General features: G+C 39.8%; 3 long non-coding RNA genes and 1 gene segment (V, D, J or C); 1 reads left to right on the top strand and 3 right to left on the bottom strand.

Annotated features, from left to right (window-relative positions):
- Nucleotides 1-16,291, top strand: part of LOC148646800 (Ig kappa chain V region Mem5-like) — a 40,682-nt gene that overhangs the window by 5,343 nt on the left and 19,048 nt on the right.
- LOC148646801 (uncharacterized) overlaps nt 1-16,291 on the bottom strand; it is a 54,447-nt gene that overhangs the window by 23,293 nt on the left and 14,863 nt on the right. The gene's annotated exons all lie outside the window — the stretch shown is intronic.
- On the bottom strand, nt 4,778-5,556 carry LOC148646804 (uncharacterized). Its single transcript, XR_015927726.1, has 2 exons — nt 5,041-5,556; nt 4,778-4,812 (listed from the first exon to the last, which is right to left on the bottom strand). It is a non-coding gene; the product is annotated as an uncharacterized LOC148646804 (long non-coding RNA).
- LOC148646803 (uncharacterized) lies at nt 9,946-13,624 on the bottom strand. Its single transcript, XR_015927721.1, has 2 exons — nt 13,388-13,624; nt 9,946-13,184 (listed from the first exon to the last, which is right to left on the bottom strand). It is a non-coding gene; the product is annotated as an uncharacterized LOC148646803 (long non-coding RNA).

Below are 16,291 nucleotides of genomic sequence, written 5' to 3'. Positions count from 1 at the left end.
CATTTCATTAAATAAAATTTGATTATTTTTTATGATACGAAGATGAGGATAAGATGAAAGGGAGATGAGGGCGAGGTTGGAGAGAGACCTGGAGCTGAAGAGTAGATTGGGGTCAAGGTTAGATTTCTTCAAGAGGGGAGAAACAGCAGCTGTTCTGAGCTGAGAGACACAGCTCCAGTCTCAGGGGATTTATTGATCAGGTCTGTGATAAACTGAATCAGGAGCGGTGAGCAGGGTTTGAACAGAAGCATAGGAACAGGATGCAGGGAGCATGAAGGTGTTTGCATCTTAGAAATAATGGCCGACAGTGCAACAGAAGAGACCCCGTAGCTTGAAAAAGGAATGGTATCTGATGATGGACATCATGAGTTGATGTAGGTTTTTGTCTGATAATGGAACTTTTATCCTTAAAAAGTGAAGAAAACTATTGCACCTGTAACGTCCAGTGATTCTGTCAGTATCAATGCGTTTAGTCCTTATCCTGTGTGATGGTTTCCTCCCCCTGAATCAAAAGTCATCATACGCAGACAGTGAGGCAGGAAACAATTAACAAGAACTGAAGAACACACTGGTTGCCCAGATATAATGAAATGATCACACATTATGGATGGGCATGTGGAGGAGGGAGGGGCTGCTGAGTGAGTTTGGATCAGACCTTGGGCAGAGTGGGGCAGGAAAAGAAACAAACAAAGAAATGCATACTGACAGTTCTCAAATGACACTAGCTTCCTCCTGACAACCAACTGGAAAAAAAGCTCCTGACAGAGACAGAGACAAACCCCCTTCGTGGAGAACTGACCAACCAAAAGGGGTGAAAAGACCTGAACCTGAACAAATGAGGTGATCTATCTTTCTCTCACAATCCCCCTGACAAAAGATGGACAAAACAAAGGAAACAGTGGTTTTAGAATACCGGTGAAATTTGGAAGGTGATTCTTAATATTAACGTGCTCCAAAGAAATGTGGACTGCAGAGAAATGCAGAACCTCCAGCTTCCTGAGCGTCGAGCACCAGTTTGCTTGCAATACACAACTGTGGCCACATGGTGATGCTCACCTCAACATTGCACTCCTTAACTGTCAGAAATTTGATTAAAAAATGTTATTAAATTTTAAGGATTTAAAATGTGACTTATAAGTGTTGTTTATAAAACAATATTTTGCATATTTATTTGTTAAAATAATTTACATCAAGGGTTGTGAAATTGTTCTGAAATCTTCTTACAAACGGCACTCTTTAAAGACCATTCTATGTTGTTCAAATTTATTTTGTGTAGTGTGGTGAATTGGGTGAATTCTGTTCACAATGACAGGAAGGATCAAAAGATCAAAATACATCCATACCCATACATACTTGACTGTAAACACTGAAAATGTAGTAACAGTGTAAAGATTAAAGAGGTTTTTAAATAATTTAGGGTCAAACTATAAATAGTACAGCTTCTTTTTTTAACAGTGGAGCTTTGAATGCAGCACAAATTAAGAGAGAGGTCCAACCCTTGCAAGAGTGTGGATCAGTCACTGTTCAGCTCTTTCAGAGTCACTGACACACACAGGACAATGATGCCACTGATTCTGCTGCTGGGGACACTGGGGCTCTTCACTCAAGGTGTGGATTAAAGATTATTCTGGCATTCTGGGATTAGGATTATTCTGATTATTGTTATGAAATAAAATGTATTGATAATGTAATGAAAATTATGGCAAATGTTTTTTTCAGGGATAACAATACATAAATGTTTATAACAATCAATTATTAACAATCTCTAATTTATAACTATTTAATTTCCAGAGTCCAGTGAGCAGACTTTGACTCAGTCTCCAGCTCAGTCTGTTCTCCCAGGAAGCTCTGTCTCTATCAGCTGTACAACCAGTCAGTCTGTTAACAATGAGCTCAACTGGTACCTGCAGAAACCTGGTCAGGCTCCACAGCTCCTGGTTTATCATGTATCAAACCATTGGTCTGGAATTCCCAATTGATTCACTGGCAGTGGATCTGGAACAGCCTTTACACTGACAATCACTGGAGTCACGGCTGAAGATGCAGGAGATTATTACTGTCAGCAGGACTATAACTTCCCTTTCACACAGTGATACTCGTCTGCACAAAAGCCTCCCTGAGCTCTACAGAAGGACTGAGGCTGAGAACATCTGCAGAGCTGCTACAGTTGAACTGAACTGAAAATGTTCATTTAAATTATTAAGATCGGATCACTTTATTGGCCATATACTGTACAGTTTCTTGCATTAGGAATTTGCTTTTTTACATACCCCAGCTTGCTCTACATGAGACACACAGGCAGGGAGAGAGAAGCTTGGGGTCAGAGCACAGGGTCAGCCATTGTACAGTACCCCTGGAGCAGTTGGGGTTAAGGGCCTTGCTCAGGGGCACAACGGAGTAGGATTCCTCTGCCAGCCACGGGATTTGAATCTGCAACCTTCCAGCCACAGGTGCAGATCCTTAGCCATAGTATTAAGTATTAGTCATTAAATTGTTGGATTTGTCCTGAAATATAAATTTTATTGTACTTTGTATATGATACTGTACATGTGTGTTATTTATTCTTTCTCTTCTTTGTATCTCTTTTATTTCAAGTGGAGAGAGCACTCACACGATCTGTCTCCCCCCACTGGTCAGCATTAATAACTGCAGTCTGTGCTGTTTGTGGTTCTATTTCAGACTGTACTAGATAGATAGATAATACTTTATTAATCCCATAGGGAAATTGATGTGTTACAGCAGTCCAGCCCAAGACAAGCAAAACATACATCAGAATAGTTATAAAACAAAAGACAAACAAAATAAATAAAAATAAATAAATACATAGGTGTGTGCAAAATGTGCTGATCATAGTCGCTGTAAAAACAATAAAATATGTGCAAAATGTGTATAGGTTTATACAGACTGATTGTCCAAAAAGTACAATGGAGTAAACATGCTGTCCATAGAGGAGCAAATGAAGGGCTACAGTCCTAGCCTAGGGCAGCGTTATACACCCTCACAGCCGCCGGGAGGAAAGACCTGCGGAAACATTCCCTTGAACACCGTAGCTGGAACAGTCTATTGCTAAATGTGCTCCGCTGCCCAGTAACAGTCCCATGAAGTGGATGAGAGGTGTTGTTCATGATGGCTGTGAGCTTGTTCAGCATTCTCCTCTCAGCCACCACCTCCATGGGGTCAAGGCTCATCCCCAGCACAGTGCCAGCCTTCTTGATAAGTTTATTGAGCCTATTTGCATCTTTTGTCATGATGCTGCTGCCCCAGCACACCACAGCGTAGAAGATGGCCGCTGCCACCACTGATTCATAAAAAATGTGTAGCAGTGTTCCACACACACCAAAGGACCTGAGTCTCCTCAGAAAATAGACTTGGCTCTGACCTTTCTTGTACACGGCATCAGTGTTACCAGACCACTCCAGCTTATCATCCAGGTGTACCCCTAAGTACTTGTAGGAATGTACACCCTCTATGTCCTCATCCTGGATGGAAACAGGGTTCAGCGGAGACTTATTCCTTCGAAAGTCAAAAATCATTTCTTTGGTCTTGCTGGTGTTAAGCTGGAGATGGTTAAGATGACACCACTCTACAAAATTGGTAATCAAGCTCCTATATTCCTCCTAAATGTACCTGAAGTAAAAATCATCCATAGGTTCTGTATCTGCAAGCTGCTACTTCATCAATTCACCATTTTAATAGATCTAGTCTAGTCTCACATGTCATTTAGAAACTAAACTTTGTTTTAACAGTAGATTCTGAGTTCTGCCTTCAAAAATGGAGTTGATTGGATTGACTAACAATAAATATCATAGATAATAATTATTAGACATTTAGAAATTCTGAAATGTATTGAAATATTTTATCTGATGGCTTTTATTAGCTAAAATGTCAATTCTCATTACTTTTTTTTTAGTTTAATAGCTTTTATGACTTAAATATGTCTGACATTGTCTGACATTGACACCTGAAGAAGGCTCCACGGCCGAAACGTTGTGTTCTCTTTCTTCTTTTTTTCAGCATGGAATAAAACTATTACTTGTTAAATATGTCTGTATCTGCACATTATTTGTGTGTTTACTACACGATATGTATTAATGTTGTTCAAACCCAGCTCTTTTCAGTACTGTAGCAGATCTGCAGCTGTTCTCAGCCTCAGTTCCTGTTGATGAGCCAGAACAGCTCCTGTAGAGCTGAGAGAGGATTTTGTAGAGACGTGTATCACTGTGTGTAACGAACAGTTCTTTCCGGACCCTATGCGGACGACACAATCCGACGAAGTGGGGAAACACTGGGGAAACGTCATGCAGGAATACGGGGCAGAAGACAGAGGGGCGTGTCCAAGGTGCGCTGGTGCACGGGGGAGGCGTGGCCGAGGCGAACAATCCCAAAGAGTAATCCTTAGAGTATCCAAAAACACATGAGTAAGTCCAAAACCAGGAGATCCATCAAAACAAGGGAATTAAACCACGAAGGCCGGGTCGGAACCGGCAGACAAGGAACAGGAACAAGGGTTAAAACCTTAACGGGACCAGGCGCTTCCAGGTCCCGGACTCGCACGATATGGAAATCAGATGCAGAGCCCGGATGAGCGTCAGCGCCTGGCTTTTAAGGTGGGCTGGGAAAAGGGAGCAGGGAGGAGTTTAGGAGCTTCTCCAGGTTTCTGATGGTACCAAGCAAGACAAGGGTGATATGAACGACTATAATAACAGTTATTACCCACAGAACTGCTGGTCTTACATCTCAAAGTGACTGTCTGTGCTCGGAGAACAAATATCTCTGATGGAGTCTGAGTCACAGTAATCTGGCCACTGGAACCTGAAACAAAAACAAAAACAAATTAATGTACTGTATTACTACTGTATGGTAATTATTTTAGAATGTTAAAATATATGTAATACTTGGAAAAGATCACCTTGGAAATAGTTTCAGTATTAAATAATATAATAAATACTATATATTATATATATAATGTGATATAAAACACCTTTACATTGCAAATCTCTCTGCATTATGTTTCATTGCAATAATTTAATTTCTACTCACCATGAAAGCAGACAAGTGCCCAGATGAAGATGGTGATGAAAGTCATTGTTGCTGTGGGTTCTGTTGCCATGAAAGGCAGCTCTCAGTCATGAAGTATTAAACTCACAGGGCTATAAACACTCCCAGAGCACTGAAGCATGGGCTGCTAATGCAAAGTGCTTCTTCTATGCAAATTGTCTCCCTTGATAGAGCAGGACTTTTGCCCAAGAGGGAGCTGTAAACACAGTTTGTGCGCTAAAATCTGACACGAAGACATATCTTCTGGAATCTGGTCCAGCATCATTCTGTATGATAAACAGAACAAGTTTTTTACATTTCTTTATCACAGGAATATTCCAGAAGTCACTACAGCTAACAAACCTTTTTTCAGGAGCCCAATTTTACCACATGTTTTCCTGAAGATGTACAGTAGTCCATTGTTTCTGATTAAATTTACTTTGGGATCTTGTTCTATTCTTACAGCGTATGACAGTAGCTGAAATATTTTGCTTACTGATACTGTTTAGATAAGACACAGTGTGTAGATGTGTCACTATTCTGCCCTTTCAGAGTCACTGACACACACAGGGCAATGATGCCACTGATTCTGCTGCTGGGGACACTGGGGCTCTTTGCTCAAGGTGAGGATTAAAGAAAAGGTTTCTCAAATAGACTTTGGCAAATTTAACATTAGTTTTACTGTTTTACTGTAATATTAAACTAATTTTTCACAAAAGGGGAATTTAACGAATGCCAATGGAAATGTAGGCACAGAGTGTAAATGTTTATCACAAGCATTTTTAATTATTATATTATAATAATTTGTCATCATTTTAACTCCAGATTACAGTGGGCACATTGTTGTGACTTAGTATTTAAATTAAGTATTTCAGAATTTACATTTCAAAGGCTTTGCAATTGAATTACCAAAAATAAATTATAAAAATATAATACAAAAAAACATTATAGCCATTATTTGCCATCAGATAAAATATTTGAACAGCTTTTTTTAATTTCTAAATTGTAACGAAAGCGTTCTTCCCAGACCCTATGCAGACGACACAATCCAGGGATGAGTGAGGAAAACACAGGGAAAAAAAGCATGCAGGAGTCGGGAATGGAAACAGGGGGCGTGTCCATAGTGCGCAAGTGTTCAGGGGGCTGAGTCCAGGGCAAACAATTCAAAACAGAGTCCAATGGGAAATCCAAGAGGAGGCAAAAGTCCAAAGCCGGGCGAAGACAAACAGGATTAAAAACCGGAGTAGGATCCGGTGGAGGGTCGGGGGAACAAGAGGGGGACGGGACCAGGTGCTCCAGATCCTGGACTCGCTTGGTATGGGAACCAATGCAGAGCCCGGAACAGAGTGAGTGTCTGGCTTAAGTAGGGAGGCAGGAACAGGGAGCAGGTGCACAAAATCAACACGGAAGTGAAAGAGCCGGAGCGCTCTTAATGGGGAGGGACTACAATCGTGACATAAATGTCTATTTGTATCTTGTGATATACAGTATATTGTTTCATGCCTTTCCATCAGCTACATTTCCAAAGCAGGAACACAGACATACAGTTAAAGCAGAAGGATGGTGTGTTTTTTCCTGAAGGAGTTTTACCTGAAACATAATGATACTGTTACTAATGGGGTGTTACAAAAATGGTGAAAATCAGGACCTGACTGAGAGGTTCAGTCAGTAAGTGAAATATTTATTCATAACCCCCAACTTGTAAGTGATTTCTAGCAATATACCGAGTGGTTGGTATAATAAGAGGCAAATACTCTCAGGTACTGTGACAGAATGAACAATTTTTAAACAACTGCTCACACTAAATGAATAAGAACATTATGAATATGGTGCTTGGTCTTTTGTTTTATTTTCTGCAATAATCTAAATTATGTCATGTTGTAGTTTGAAGCTCTTTATAGATTCCAGCACACAGCTTTGCAGAGAACAGAACTTTAATGCCTTCGACTTACAGGAAGACAGTATCATATCTGTGCTATTCCATATCCTTAATGGTTGCTCATGATCACTCTAATCTTCTCATTTATCCCAAAGAGGCATTTGATTCCTCCTCTGGTTCTACTCATCTCCTCTCTGGAACAAACAAGAATATCCAGGCCTAGTGTCAGTCATTTAGCCCCAGCGTGTCTCTCTGATAAATTCTTCCTGGGAAAACAGAGAACACTAATACTACAATACATTAGTCTTACTACACAAGCCCAGATACCTACACCAGGTCAATCACTCAAACCCTGGAGTGTCTCCCTGAGAAATATCCAGTGTTCTGCTGTAGTATTTCAGTTTAATCTAGAGGCCTACATACAGTACTATACTGTATCTACACCACGTCTCTCATCTCAGCCTTCACTAAAGTAACCAGGCAAAAGCTAACAACAGTTCTTTTTGGACATCTACAGCAGGTGCTGTACTTTAAGTTGACCTGGTTTGGATAACTTGTTTTCATAATCTTCCTAAAATTGCTTTATGCAGTAATTCTGACTCTGGGAACTGGGAACTATTTCACTTTAAAAGTTCTTTTACCTTAATACTCACACTGCCACCAAATAATTATTTCCTGTGAAAGGTCTGAACGTTTGAAGTGAAACTGATAAATGAAGTAATCAAAATGACACCTTCTTGCTAACCAGGCTCCTCTCCATTGTTCTCTTTGTTTAGATGAACCCTGTGTGTCAGGTAGAGGCAGTGGGCTGGTACAGTAGTTGGACGCTGGGCTGCTCAGTTACAAGGCTGCGCACTTTCAATCTGGGTTCAAATCAATGAACAGTAAATTATGATCAAGGGAAAGACACCAACTCATAATGAGATTAACATGGGGCAACTTTACCATTTTGTGAACTAGAAACAGAAAACTCACCAAGTAATAGACAGCAGTCTGTGAGGCCTTGTTATCAAAAGCCACTGGCCATCTACACACGCAGGCAGTGCCAGGGTGACCAGGGAAGGACACAAACTCCCAGACATTGATCCTGTGGACACCTGGGAAAATGCGAAGAACGTAGTTATGAGAACAAGCTGGGTGAGAACCAAGGACACATCAAGAAAGCCACAGACACGGGAGATCTGGGAGCAGGTCAAGACAGGGCAGGTGGGGATTCCAAACAAGGCATAGCTCAGGGAACACAGGAGGAGACGACAGCAACACAGGTACACAGGAAGAAAAGCAATAAGCCAGGGAATCGTGTCACGATTGTAATCCCTCCCCCTTAAGGGCGGTCCGGCTCGTCAATATTTTAGTTGATATTGTGCACCTGCTCCCTGTTCTAGCCCTTCCCTACAGAAGCCAGATGCTCACTCTGTCCCTAGGCCTGCCTACCACCAAGTCCCCCTAAGTCCGCGGCTTGAGGGCATAGGCCTCCTATCGGCCCTCTGAACCAGCTGAGTCCGGCACAGGTGACATTGTGGTTCTCTTAATAATAAAGAGATTCAAACAAACCCAACCTTTTGAGAAACACAGAACCTACAGTGCTGCTGCTTGGTTCCAAGACACAACAGTGGCCACAAAGAGGTGCTCATCTCAACATTGCACTCCTTAACTGCTATAATTCCATCCATTTTCTAACTATTTCATCCAATTCAGTGTCTCAGGAAGCCAGAGCCTATCTCAGCAAGCAACAGGTGCAAGGCAGGATACAGATTGGACAGGATGACAGCTCATTGTGGAGCACACATAGACACAAATTACATACTGTAGACAGTAAATGAAGGAAATTACTACTGTCCGAAGAGCTTTAGCTTCCATCTCATACATTGATACAGTACACACCTGTGCAAAAACCTCTTTCTACTGAACAGGAGAAGGTATGGTTAATTAAAAGAAACCACAGATGACTGAGGCTGAGAGCAGCTATAGAGCTGCTATAATAGCTTTTAACTCAACGTTGATATAAAACTATGTATTGCTAAATTTGTGGACCTCTATTTTCACTGCAATGTGAATGTACCATTGCATTGGGTTTTTTATTGATAGATGGAGAGCAAGCTGGGGTATGCGAAAAGACAATTCCTAATGCAAGAAATTGTAAAGGGTTAATAAAGTGATGATATTATGTTATTTCTTCTTTGTATCTCTGTCTTTTGTACCACAAAGAATTCTTAAAAAGCCTAATCAATAAAGAGTTGGTTTGGCTACAGTATAAAGCTGATTTTAGACTTTCACTTTGTGTCCTTTGCTCTTGTTTAATCATCTTAAAATCACCATTGTCTTAACTTGGCAGTTGAATTTTGAGATCAGTGTCAAAGGGCTGGAATTTATTTTCCTGGAAATCAATGTGTCCACAAAGGACTTTGGCAAAAACCACTAAATTTGTCTTTTGCTTCTCCTGCAGCTTCTGTTTTTCTAATCTGATATATTTTCTAACAGTATGGTGCACCACCTCTGAAGATTTAAGAACAAAAGCAATGTCCTGTATTGAATCCTGTGCTGTGCATGGGTCCAGTGGCTGCTCAGGGAGATCTGACAGCCTGTACGGAGTTTAGGATGAGGCACCTCTGAATTGCTAGGGGGTAGTCAGTAGTCTAGAGGAGGTGGCCATTGGGCACATTGAGCTTGTTTGGTTGCTATTATCTCAGTGATCTGAGAAGCTCTCGTGGCTGTTTCTTGAAAGAAACCATATTGGCTTCACCAACACAGCCGGAAAGATTACTTCCTCTTTGGATAAATAACTGTCTCCTGTTCTCAGTTTTAAATGCAGATCTCTGATGTCATAGCAACTATTTGAAAGACCCCAGGATGAAATTTAAAAAAAATAAAAATAAAAATGTAAAAAATCTTATCTGTGATAGAAACATTCTCCATCTTGATTCTCTTAGGTACAGATTTATCAATGACCAAATGAAAAAGCTATCTGTCTGTGTCTAACATATCAACATATGATATTGTTGTGCCAAACAAAGGGCATCAGCCAAGAGTTTGTGTGTTGAAAGTCGTCTTTATTTCATATGCATATGGGAGTCATGCTGTTGTACGCAAGACTCAAAAATCCAATGCTTACAGTGCTCTTTTATACAGTGAAACAAACGATACAAGATACACTCCCACATGACTCTGCTTGCATTGTGGCTATATATGGTCATTCTAGGAAGCTGACCAGTACGTATATTTTCTTTACTGCCGACTTGTGTAACAAGCAGCCCCTTCTGCTGAATAGGTCATTTGTTCCAGGAGAAGTCACTCGGTCATTTCCCTGAGAACTATGCCAGCTATGCGTAAAGACATCACGCGGCTACACCACACTATGTTATCTTTTGAGATCAGACACCCTGGGACGGTGTTAGTAAAATATAAGTAAAGAGATACATAGTCAACAAGATATAATACAAACTTTTAGTAACTTTTTTAGTTAATTCCCTCAGTATTCTGTTCAGACTCAAGGTCTTGCCATTATTAAGAATGGCCACTCCAGTTCACCCAAGTTATCCTGAACAGTGAAAGTCACCTTCATCCTCAGGAAGCTTCTGTTCCTGAAAGCTCATTTACTCCACCAGAATCTTTTTGCCTTTATTAAGTGCCTTTACAACTCATGTTCACACACAGAGAACTTTCAATTGATGTGTCACTAGAAACATTCACCTATAAGAAACTCTTCAGATGTTTTGCTTTCAAGCATCAAGTAAGGATCCCCTCCATAAAATTACCAAATCAGATCTAATTTTCATTCTAATAAGACTTAAGATATTACAGCTGAGGAAACCATTCCTTCCCTTTCAGCTGTTTCTGAAAACTACAATGGTTTATTATTTTGTTTCAAGTAATAAAGCCAAAGTAACTTATTCACCATTTTTTATGTTATCCTCACACAAAATAGATCAAACTGATGCTAGGGGGAAGTTATATTTTTCACAACTTATAAAAATTAAAGGAATCATTAGACATTAAAGTTGAGACATTTTCTTCTCAATGCTTAACAAGGTGATTGTTTTTTGTTGTGTGGAGCAGGTTGGCCAATTTTCACGATTTGTGTAGTTGCTGTTGGGACTGTATGCATCTAAATAGTGAATTATTTTTTGTTAGGCATTGTTAAAGTGCATAGTTTATTTAATATTAATATTCATATACAGTTTGCAGTGTTTCCTTTCTTGAGAAATTGTTTACACAGCAACCTTATAAAGAATATTTGCAGCAGCTTTGTCTGAATCGGACACAACTCCTTCTAAATTCTAAATTCTGCTTCTGATCAATCAGATACAATATTTTCTGAGTTTTCCTCTAGTTCATCAGTGGTGCATGAGTTGAGCTCAACTCAAACATAATTTAAAGAGAACCTACACAGAAGAAAACACAATTATTTCTGTGATTCATTTATTATGTCTGCATAAAAAGAGCCCAAGAAAGTGTTTAAGATGACCAGCTTTAACTCAGATTAGAGACAATATTTTTCCAGCTCTGACTTGTCAGACACTAAGACATCTTTAAACCCAGGCAGAATGTACTATAAAAAAGAATTTCCACTACCTTGTAAAGACCAGAGGTGTGAAGTAACAAAGTAGAACTACATCACCACACTACCTAAGTACATTTTTCTGAGATCTGTCCTTAAGTATTTTATTTTCTGGGATAGTTTCACTTTTACTAAAGAATGAAGCTTTAGAAGAAACAGTACTTTTTCTCTGCTACACTTCCCAGAAGAATCTTTATTTTTCGTTCTCTCTGGGATACTGATGTTTCCAATGGCGGAGATTCTGATTGAGTAAAGCAGAGGCACCTGAACAATGCTAATGTTCTGAAACCAAGTTTTTTTTTTAAATAAACACTCAATAAACACCACAATGGACTACAGGGCATCCCAGTTTAACATTTGTTAAAGGGCTTTATAAAACATGCATGTTAAGCAGGAAATTATTTTCCCAGAGGAAATTATGGAAATAGGGTTAATATTGACCGGAATGATGTTAACTGACTTATTCTCCAAAAGAATCAATGTATTTCAACTGTAATAGGGAGCAGAACATAACGATTTGAGTCTACAGTAGTATCACTTTTTTGTGTGAAAACAGAATGATTACCGTAATGTCATATTAAGCTGAGCACTTCAATGTAATTTAACCATATTTGAAACAGATAAATGAATAGAATATACAGTAAATGTTAGCATTGACGTGCCATGTCTCCCTCTACTGGTCAGAAATAATAATTGCAGTCTGTCTGTTTGCGGTTCTGTGGTGATAAACAAGTTTGAAGTAAAAACGTCCATAGTTTCAGTTTCTCCAAACTGCTACTTCATTGATCAATTAGAAACCTTCAACAGTAGCTTCTGAGCTCTGCCTTTATAAATGTAGTTGATTGGATTGCAACTTGACAATAAGTATCACAATATAAAAAAATACACATTTAGAAATGTTAAATATGTATTGAAATATTTTCTCTGATGGCATTTATTAGCCAAATGTTAATTAGCGTTATTTCTTTTTTTAATTTTCAGTGTCATAACATTTTAAGTTTCATAACTTAAATGTATCTACTTAAATGTGCTGTATAAGTAATCATCTAAATATATCTAGATGCAGGAGATTGTTACTGTCAGAAGTTGGTAGCCTCTCAAACAGTCTGTACAAAAACCTCAGCTCTAAAGGAGCTATTTAATATTTAATTTTACATTAAAATTATTTAACATTAATATTTATATTTAATAACTTAAATATATCTACAACTTATTTATGTGTGCTAATTACAACAACATTTATAAATGTTGTACAAACTCAGCTCTGTTCAGTGTGATTGTAGCAGCTCTGCAGCTGTTCTCTATGATTCCTGTTGATGAGCCAGAGCAGCTCCTGTAGAGCTGAGGGAGGTTTTTGTACAGACATGTATCACTGTGTGAACACACCACTGCTGTAGCTCTGACAGTAATAATCTCCTGCATCTTCAGCCTGGACTCTTGTGATGGTCAGAGTGAAGTCAGTCCCAGATCCGCTACCACTGAAACGACCTGGGATCCCAGACTGACGGCATGCTGCTGCATAGATCAGGAGTTTAGGAGCTTCTCCAGCTTTTTGATGGTACCAAGCAAGACAGGGGCCCATTGAGCTGCTGCTACTACAATAACAGCTACTCAGAGAACTGCTGGTCTTACACCTCACAGTGACTGTCTGTCCAGGGAGAATAGATGTCACTGATGGAGTCTGAGTCACAGTAACCTGTCCACTGGACTCTGAAACAAAATAAACAAACAAATGATTTAGTAGAAATACAATCTGATTATTTTAAAATGCCTGGAATGCCTAGTACAGATTTGTGCAATCACCTTGCAAACCTTTCAATCCAGTTTCTGGACGTAGAAAATAATACAAAATAACTTTACATTGTAAATTTCCGTGTGTTGTGTTACATTGCAATAATTTAATTTCTACTCACCATGAAAGCAGACAAGTGTCCAGATGAAGATGGTGATGAAGGTCATTGTTGCTGTGGGTTCTGTTGCCATGAAAGGCAGCTCTCAGTCGTGAAGTGTTAAACTCACAGGGCTATAAACACTCCCAGAGCACTGAAGCATGTGCTGCCAATGCAAAGTGTCTCTTCTATGCAAATTGTCTCCCTTGATAGAGCAGGACGTTTACAGAAGAAGAGCTGTAAACACAGTTCATGCACAAAGGTCTGTGAAGACATGTCTACTGGAATCTGGTCTTGCATCATTCTGAATGATTCTGTAAATACAAGGTTTTTGTATCTTTATCACAGGAGTATTCTAGGAGTCACTACAGCTAACAAATCTTGTTATCAGTTTTCCTCATGTTTTCCTGAAAATAGAGTCCATTGTTTCTGATTAAATTAAATTGTGTTTAGTTAAGACTCACAGTGTGGATCAGTCACTGTTCAGCCCTTTCAGAGTCACTGACACACAGGACAATGATGCCACTGATTCTACTGCTGGGGACACTGTGGCTCTTTGTTCAAGGTGAGGACTGAAACAAAAATCAGTCTAGTATTTCATTTTAGTCTTACTGTCTTAATACTAACAGAAATCATAATCACAATAGCTAAATAAAAAAAGAAAAATGAAATACAGTATATGGAAATGTAGCAAATATGTTTTATTATGCAAATCAATACACACATATTCACAGCAAGAAAGCATTAATTCATTATTTGTTACTATTTCATTTCCAGTTCTGTTTCCAGATATTTCTGATTCAATCTGTGTCTCAGAGTTGTCCGCTAGTTATAGCTTCCTGGACTGGTATTTACAGAAAAATCCACAGCTTCTAGTTCTAGGCAACAAACCGTCAGTCTGGGATTCCTGATTGATTTACTGGCAGTGGGTCTGGAACAGCCTTTACACTGAAAATCACTGGAGTCCAGGCTGAAGCCCACTGGATCTGTTAAGATGACAGTCAGATGGCACAAGAGCCTGGAGATACTGAAACTCTTGACTTTTTTCCTTCTGATGTTCAAACAGAACCATAACAAGCAGCGCCAACTGCTTGAGACAACTACAAGAGATAAGAGGCACACAGATAATGTCATTACTATTGTCACGACTATAGTCCCCCCTCCTTAAGGGTGCTCCAGCCCTTTCACTAAAGACTTCATTCTCTGCACCTGTTTCCCATTCCCTGCCCACCTTAAAAGCCAGGCGCTGACGCTCTTCCGGGCTCTGCATCTGATTTCCGTATCGTGCGAGTCCGGGACCTGGAAGCGCCTGGTCCCGTTAAGGTTTTAATCTCGGTTCCCGGTCCTGTTCCCTGTCTGCCGGTTCCGACCCGGCCTTCGTGTTTTAATTCTTTGTTCTGATGGATCTCCTGGTTTTGGACTTACCCTTGTGTTTTGGATATTCCCTAAGGACTTCTGTTTTGGATTGTTCGCCTCGGCCACACCTCCCCCGTGCACCAGCGCACCTTGGACACGCCCCCCTGTCTTCAGCCCCGTTTTCCTGCATGACGTTTCCCTAGTGTTTCCCCACTCCGTCGGACTGTGTCGTCCGCATAGGGTCCGGAAAGAACTGTTCGTTACAACTATCACCGTTTAACAACACATTAAGTCAATCAAACAGCCTGTACTTCTCAGAGAAGTCAACTCAGTTGTTGGCATTTATCTGCTTTTAGCCAATGATGTAAAAACTGCTTTCTGAGAAAATGAAGGATTGGTGTTTGAAAAATCATGGAACAAATGCTGTTTTTAATCATTTACTATAAATATCTATTCATTTTCTAACCTCTCTAATCCAGTCAGTATTATTAATTAATACAAGGCCACAGGAGAACCGGAGCTTATCCCCGCAAGCAATGGGTGCAAGGTGGGATACATCTTGGATGGGACACCAGTGCTATCTTGTTTGAAAGCAGGTGATGATTTCAAATGGTTCTAAAAGTTATAACTGACTATAAATGGTCATACAGTACAGTTTGTTTCCCTTGGAAAGAAAAGGTAATGCGTCTTATCTGTCAGGAAACAATCACCATGATTAAAGAATACAACACAAAAAGGCACTATGAGACAAAACATCAGGCTGGCTCATTTCAGGCTTTGTTTTAAGAATACACAGGAGATGGACAAAGGAAAAAATTGGAACAGTTGAAAAAGTCGATTCAGTGGCAGCAGAAAGCATTTAAGTGAAAATTCAAAGAAAATATATTGGCTACCCGAGCTAGTTATTGAGTATCACAGCTTCTAGCAGCAGCTGGCAAACCCTTCATGGATGGTGAGTTTATTAAGCAGTGTATGCAAGAGGTCGCGGAGGAGATGTGCCCGGAGAAACCTATTCCAATTGGTGAGTTTATCAGCTAGATCGAGGATTTCACTCAGATGGCACGGCAAGAGTAGTAAAAATTTTTTAATGGCTCTTGCTCTAAAAAGTTTGACGACCACCGTTCTAGAGCACCACCATTAGAAAAGCAGGATAACGAAGACAGGGCAGAATTTGCAAACCGAGTCAGATCAAGTGATCCTGTTTCACCGTGCGAAACAGGAAATTCTAGATCGAAAAGAATAGCTAAGTGGTCAGTGAGACATTTGACTTACAGAAGTGTAAGAGAATGGTATGCTCTATGGAAATGAACCCATTGACTGAATAAGCAGGAATAGTCCTTGTAATGTTGCCATCGCCAAAATGTAAATGTAGTGGCTCTCTGAAGGCACCAGTTCTGTAGGGTTTGGGCATTTACTGAGACAATTATTAATTGTAGCAGTAAATCACAAAGTTGATTCTTTTGATGGCTTTAGAATCCAACCATGCGATATAGTTCAAACAACGCACACACACAGGTACTAATACACGAGGATACATTTATTAATACATAGAATATGCATGTAAACCTAACA

This window comes from Lepisosteus platostomus, chromosome 16 (assembly GCF_059453375.1).
Source record: "Lepisosteus platostomus isolate fLepPlt1 chromosome 16, fLepPlt1.hap1, whole genome shotgun sequence".
NCBI lineage: Eukaryota > Metazoa > Chordata > Actinopteri > Semionotiformes > Lepisosteidae > Lepisosteus > Lepisosteus platostomus.
Note: the sequence above shows the minus strand (reverse complement) of the source record. Positions and strands in the feature narration are given on the sequence as shown.